A 7,386-nucleotide genomic window follows, 5' to 3' on the forward strand; every position below is an offset into this window, starting at 1 on the left:
AGCAAACAATGCTCCTGTTTGCACAGCCTCCCCTCTCCGGTTCTCAGAAGGAATTGCATGGACTGTGTTCTTCTCTCCGAGCCATCTCGTTCAGCATGAGCAGCTCAGCACCAGGAGCTGAAGGAGCTGAAGCCTCAGGCTAGAGGAGCTGGGCAGGAGGGAACTTTTGGAGCAAAGGAATGCTGCTAAAATAGCCCCAGCTGGATGCAGTGGATAGAATCATGGAATCACAGAATCCTTTCTGTTGGAAAAGCCCTCTGAGCTTGCCCAGTGCAGCCGGGCACCCAGCAGTGCCAAGCCCAGCACTAAACCACGTCCCTGAAGTGCCAAGGCCTGGACACCAGCCCTGAGTGAGGCCTGGACAGCAGGCTCTGAGCCAAAGGCGGCCTCTGGATGAACCTTCCAAGCAAAGGTTATCTTTGTATCTGCTCCCTAATGAAATGTGCATGGTTTTTAGTACTGAGATAGATGTAGCCACTCATTAGTGAAACATGTATTGACCTTTGTGTATTTAGAAGCCAGACAAGGCCATGAAATCTGACATCTGGCCTTGTTTGGGGCTGTATGGTCAAAGTCAGCTCCCTTGGTTCCTCCTTGAGCCCTGGCCAGGCTTTGGGAGGGACCCAAGAGGAGGATGAAAGCAGATGTTGCCACCCTAGCAGTGCTCTCAGTTTGTTCATTCAGCACTGTCAGAGCTGGTCCCTCTCCCAGTGGGGCTGGAGCCTCACCTGGGGCTTGAGGCACCTGCAGGAATTCCCAGTGCCCAGGAGTGGCTGTGCAGCCCTTGGCTGTGACAGCTTCCCCAGCTGCTGTGTGGGTCTGGGGGATGGTAAAGGCTGAGGGTAAATGCTGCTGGATCTTTCTTAATCACTGCAGGCAATCTTTGGTGGGGATGGTTGGGTGCATTGCTGAGCTGCTCCTTTTGTGATTCTTTGCTGCTCTGAACTGCAGGAAATGACACTGATTCCTTCAGTTGGAGTCTGTGTCTTTGGTGCTGATCCTGCCCACTGGTAAAACAAAACTGGCACAGTCTGGCCAGATCCCAACAAATTGTCACTTGTTCAGTGTCAGTGTGGGGAATCAGTCCCATCAGAAATTGCCAGCTGGGAAGCCATTCCCTGGAGTTCCCTGGCTCTGGAGTGGGCTGAGGTTGGATCCCTGTGTGAGCAGTGGGGCAGTCAGGTAAAAGAAGCTGCACCCCTGGATGGCTTCAAATGCATCCAAAAATTGCAAATGGAAAAGGAAAAGACCTTGTGGGTTTGGGCAGACAAAGATGAATTTGTTGAGAGTACATTGGGAACAGCACCTTCAGAAGAAACAATTATGATTGGAATGCTTCCACATGGAGCAAGAGAACAAGGTTTTAATCCTGAGCTCAAATGCATTTGTGCAAGTGAAATATCTATATACATAACAATTATATATGTATTTATAGTATAATAAGACCTCAATATATCTATTTATATATATTTATTTATGTCTGTATCTATCTATATTTCTATATCAATATCTATGTATAAAATTATATAATAATGTGAAATAGTGCTGACAATACTAATTTGGTAGCTTTGCCTGCTCAGGGATGTAACACTAAATACCCTACAGAACAGGATTGGCCAGGACCCTCATGTCAGTGGTCAACTTTTTGAGATTGTATACAATGAAAAAGGGAGAAAGGGAGGAAATTGGCTATTTTTGCAGGGTTTGCTGATACTGTGATGCAGAATGCTTTGTCTGTTCCTGTGAAAAATACAGTGATTTTACCTGCAGGGTTTTTCACGTACAAGATTATGCACAAGCTGCAGGATTGGTTGCACGGGTGAAGGGGTTGTTAAAAGAGCAGTTGGAAAAATGAGGAGATGGGAACCTTTGCCCATGGAGAACCCATCTCCCAGATGTGCTCCATGCCCTTCACAATGGCCCACTGGGGAAATGGAACCCCCTGGCTGTGCACGGCTGCCCCCAGTTTGCAAATCCAACCATGGGCAGTGAGACTTGGGCTGCCTGGGAAATTGTTCTGGCTGTGATGGCCCCTGACAGGGCCAGCCCAGAGGCTGCAGGGCTGGGCCTTCATGCATTGGAATTCATTAGGATAAATTCAAAGCAAATGAGAGCTATCAGTACTGAAACAGGAGTTCAGATTCCTCCAGGACACTTTGATTTGGTAACTGCTCCCTTGGAGCTTGGCCTTGCAAAGTGTTCCTGTCATGGCAGGAGGAAATGATGCAGGATATCAAGGAGAAATTACAGTAATTCTGTAAACAATAACAAACAAGATTGGATTGTTCAACCCCATGACAGGGTAGCACAATTATTGATTTTGCAATTTTAAGAACGATTGTGAAAACAGGAGATCCACCTCCAGTCACCACCGTTTGTGGAGATAAAGGGTTTGGATGCAGCAGCCCTGATAATGGAGCCAGAGTGTGGGTCTGGAGGCCAAAAGGCCCTCCCAAGGCAGCTGAAGGAGCAGCTCCTGGGAAAGACAATTCTGAGTCCTGAAACCTGGGCAGGAACAATGGGAATGTGTCCCTGCAGCCAGGGATTCTGTGTGAGAACAAGTAGATCTGCCAGGAGATTGTTTTACACATCCTGCCAGACCAGATCTCCCTGTTTGCCCCAAGGGCCCCTTTGGAACATGCTCTGATCCATGGGGCTCCATGTGAAGGCTGCTGTGACACTGAGGGATTTGCACAGGAATTCCATCCAGGAGCCTGGGTGCCCCTCAGGGACTGGGACCCGGCCCCTTCCAGCCAGAGGGGAAAGGGCCCCCCCAAGCCTTGTTAGCCACAGACAGCATGGTAAAGCTGAACAGCAAAGGGCCTGAGGGCATTATTCTGGAATTAAAAAGGTGCCAGCTCCATGGACAACAGAATTCTTGTTCCTAACTCAAATGAGATTGAAAAAAAAGAATGAAGAACATTGTCACTAAAGTACTGCTGATGTCTGTAAGGTGTACCTTGATAGTCAGCCAAAATCTTTGTCTCCACAAACACCTCTAGTCTTTCACCAAGGAATTGGTCATGAAAATGTAATGACGGATTATGACGGATTGCTGAGCTTCTTTTGTAATTCTTTGCTAATGATGATGTGCTTTGCTGAGCTTATCCTTTTGTAAATCTCTGCAGCTGTGCATGATATAAATGACACAATTCCTTAAGTTGGTGTCTGTGTCTTTGGTCGTGACCCTGCCCACTGGTGAAACAGGGCCCCTTCTTGCCTAAGTGTTCCCTGGGAAGGCAAAAGCCCTCTCTCCAAAATTCCCCCCTTCCTCCCTTTTCCCCCCTTCACACCCTGTGCATGATGTGCTCTGGTCTCGGCTATGCCCGGGGTCAGTTGGGGTCCCCTGTCCCGGCTGTGTCCCCTGCCCAGCTCCCCCACAGCCCCAGCCCCTCCCCAGCGTGGCTGACGAGGGGCAGGACAGGCCTTGGCTGTGGTGCAGCTCAGCAAGAACAAAACCATCTCTGCGTGCCCAGCCCTGTGCTCAGCACCCGGCCCAGCAGTGTCTCAGTGCCAGGGGCTGTGCCCTCAGTCCCTGCCAGGGGTTTCCATGGCAACTGCCAGGCCAGGTGACCCAGGTGTCCCCCCAGTGCCGGTTGCCATGGAAACAGTGCCCAGCCCTGCCCCTTTCTGTCTGGCTGACCTGGCCTTTGGCCCTGGCAGTGCCGGTGGCTGCTGGTTCCTGGTACCTGAGTGGCCAGCGCGGCACAGGGCAGGTGGCCATGGCACAGCCCCCAGCAAGGGATCCCCTCTGGCTCTGGGCACTGACACCAGCCAGCCCTGAGGAAGGGCCCAGGGCAGCTTCCCATGGCCACCAACCATCACAAGGGGGCCAGGCATTGGTTGCCATGGCACCAAACCAAGGACCGGGTCCCCGTGGACGTTGCCATGGCACCTGGTGGCACCAATTCCAGGTACAATTGTCACTGGAATTGTACCTGGAACAGCCCTGGCACCACTTTGTCCCAGGGTTTCCATGGCAGCCAAGGACAGCAACAGCTCTGCAGGCAAGTGGCCATGGAACCTGGCTGCAGAAATGGCTCCTTGGGCTGGTTTCCAAGGAAACCTGAACTGATAGGGGTTGCCATGGGACCCAAACCCAGCAGTGGGGTCATTGCAGTGTCCATGGCAACAGTCCCTTGCAATGGCACCACTGCATGTTGGGATGATGATCCACCCTCACAGCTGGCCCAGGGCAGGTCTGGAGTGCTCCTGGTGGCAGCTTGGGCTTGGCACACACTTGAGGAGGATGTCTGTTTGCAATGGGGAAACTCAGGAGTTTTAGATTGCTGCAAAAATCAAAGAAGGCAAATCCCTCTTTGGCTGTGTGCAGCCACTTCTCCAAGCAAAGCAGGTTCCAGGTGAGTGAGGAGAGACACAATGGGCTTGGGGAAAGTGGAGCAAGGTTGTCCACACTGGCTCAGAGCTCAAGGCACCGCTTCTCTGAGCAGGCCAGACCTCCTCAGGAGAGTCCCTGCATCAATATCAGTCACTGAATGCTGCAATCACCTCTTGTGTAATAGGAACAGCAATAAAAGACACCCTTTAAAATAGGAATACATATTTCCTGGAAGCTCTTTGAACTATTAGTCCATAACTGTCAAAGGAAAACCTCCTAATGAACTACACTGGAGCTGAGGGAAATCAAGGCAGAGCCAGGGTTTGTCAGGACTTGCTTGATCCTCATGAGCCTCACTGTGCATTTGGAGTGAGCCATTGAACCTCAGGGCCTGGGAGGAGATTGCACAAACCTTGCCAGGAGTCAAAGGCAGAGGAAACACCCCAAGTGTCTCCAGGCATTCATGGCTCCCACTGAGGTTCCTCCCACAGGCTCCTCATGGACTCCTTGGAGGAGAGAATTGGTGGCCAGGATGGCACAGAAACCTCTCAGACAGTGTGGAAAGGAAAATCCAAAGCACCTTCAACACCTTGAGTCTCAAAGCATTAATGAGCCCCACTGAGTGTCAGTACAAAGCTCTCCAGGGACTAATTAACGCAGATATTTGGGGCAATGATTGCACAAACCTCTCCCAGAGTCTGTATCCAAAGGGAAACACCAAGTACTTTAAAAGAACTGAAGTAACTTGAAGCATTAATGAGCCCCACTGAGTGGTGTTACTGAGAAAGCCTCTGCAGGGAATAATTACAGCACATAATTGGAGGCCATGGCTGCACAAAGCTCTCAGAGTTTCCAAGGCAAAAGCAAAACCCAAAGCCCTTTCAAAAACCGGCAGGCCCTGCAGGGAGCATTAAGGAGCCCCCAGAGCCATTGCTGAGCACAGCTCCCCAGGGACTCCTTCCAGCAGATCCTTGAGGCCACTGGGATGTGGGCTAGGGGGGGATGCTGAGGGCAGGACAAGGGGCTGACAGTGCCCAGCCTGGCTGGGGCTGTGCCAGGAGGCCCCAGTGCCTCAGGAAAAGGTGTCTCCTCACAGCCCTTGGTGGCACAGACCCTGCTGCTGTGCTCCAGGGCACCAAGAACTGGCTTCTCTTTGTTCCCACCTGTCAGCACTGCCTGCAGATCTCTGCTCTGCCTGGGGCCTGGGGACACTTTCTCTGTCGTTTCCCTGTACACAACAGTACAAGAAACTTCAGAGTTTGAATAGAACTGAGTTCCTGAGGGTTCTTGAGGGTTCTGTGACATCACAGAGCTGGCTGTGACATCACAGAGCTGGCTGGGAGGCCATAGAGCAGTGTCTGCCATCATAGAGGGTGGCTCTGAGGCATCAGAGAATGGGTTGTGACATCACCTGGTGGCTGTGTAACATCATAGAGGAGGCAGTGACATCACAGAACAGATTGTGACATCACAGGGTGGCTTTGTGACATCAGTCTTCTGCGATGTCACAGCACTGCTGTATGAAATCACAGGGTGACATAGAGTTGGCTCTGTGACGTCACAGGGTCAGTGTGATATCAGGGTCAGTGTGACATCACAGGGGCTGTGTGACATCATGGGGGCAGTATGACATCACAGGGGTTGTATGACATCACAGGGGCTGTGTGAGGTCACTGGGGAGGTCACTCTGCTGTGGCCCCCCTCACAGTTCCCCCCAGAGCAGTCCAACCCTGCTCGTGCACAGCGGGGTCCCCTGTCCCCCCAGGTCCCCCTGCCCTCGGCCCCGCAGCCTCCCCCAGAGGATGTTCCACGAGATCGACCCCAGAGCCTGAATCGGGGCCGGGGCCCTGGGGGTGGCACAGGGGGACAGGGACCCCCCGGCAGCAGCGTCCCCGTGTCCCCCAGGGCCAGAGCCTGGGCCAGGGCTCCTTCACCCTGGTACCAACGAGGCCTTGAGAGCGCTGAAAAAATCCCCAGCAAGGGATCAGCAAAAATCAGATTTAATATTAACCAACAGCAGCACAAAGTTCCTTGGCAAGAGTCACTCTGCTCCTGACTGGGCACTTCAGGCACACCAAGGAAACAAAGCAAAAACAAAACCAAACAAAATCCAGGCAATCAAACCAGAAATTAACCTAGAAGTGTCCCTCTGTGTGTGTGTGTGTGTGTATGTGACACAAGGGCAGCAAGGGCAAGGATAAAAGGAACACAGCCTGAAAGCTTAACAGACCTCAAACTTAACAGGACTTTACTAATACATTAACCTTAACTGATACTTTCAACCTCACAGTTTAGCAAAAGAGCAGAATATAACAGTATGTAACCTAACTTAAACCTATGACTTCGCAATTTAATAGAGGAATAACACTTAACAATATTGAACTTAACATATAACTTATACTAGAGGTAACCGCTTAGCAAAAGCAAACTTCTCAGCAGCATTTTACTTCATTTAGGCCTTGTGATTTAACCTTCCCTACAGGCCTGACTGACTCAGCTATCCAAGGCACTCCAACCCCTCAGAGAGCAGCATTTCTGCCACATTTCCCCAGCACAGGCACTCCTGTGTGCACACAGACACAAAGAGTCAGTGCAAGGCACCTGTGAGCAATTCCCCTGAGGGCAGGAAATGCTCCCTGTGGATCCTTTGCCATCTCCCCAGTAAAGGGCAAAGGGTTGAGCCTGGAGGAGTGGGGGGATCGGCCCAGGCTCCGTCGTTGTTGGGGATCCCCGAGTGCAGCAAATGGGAGAGTTCCCGGCTGGGAGAGGCCCCACTCAGAGGGAGTCGCTGGCCCAGGAGAGCTCCAAGGGCTCCTTTTGGAGTGCTGTTTGCAGGGCCCCAAGAGAGGGGCTTCAGTCCCAGCAATGGCTCATCCTGGCTGCCCTTGGCACCAACAGCTTTCTTTGGCAGTGTGAGAACAGGGATGTTGTGTCACGGAGGGAACAAACTCAGTTCCCAGGGCTGCTCCTACAGAAAGCAGGAGCTGGTTGGGCAGCAGCAGTGCCTGGAGCAGACAGTGTTTGTGATGAGCCGCAGAGGTGCTGAG

This window comes from Melospiza melodia, unplaced genomic scaffold, assembly GCF_035770615.1.
Source record: "Melospiza melodia melodia isolate bMelMel2 unplaced genomic scaffold, bMelMel2.pri scaffold_54, whole genome shotgun sequence".
Classification (NCBI taxonomy): domain Eukaryota; kingdom Metazoa; phylum Chordata; class Aves; order Passeriformes; family Passerellidae; genus Melospiza; species Melospiza melodia.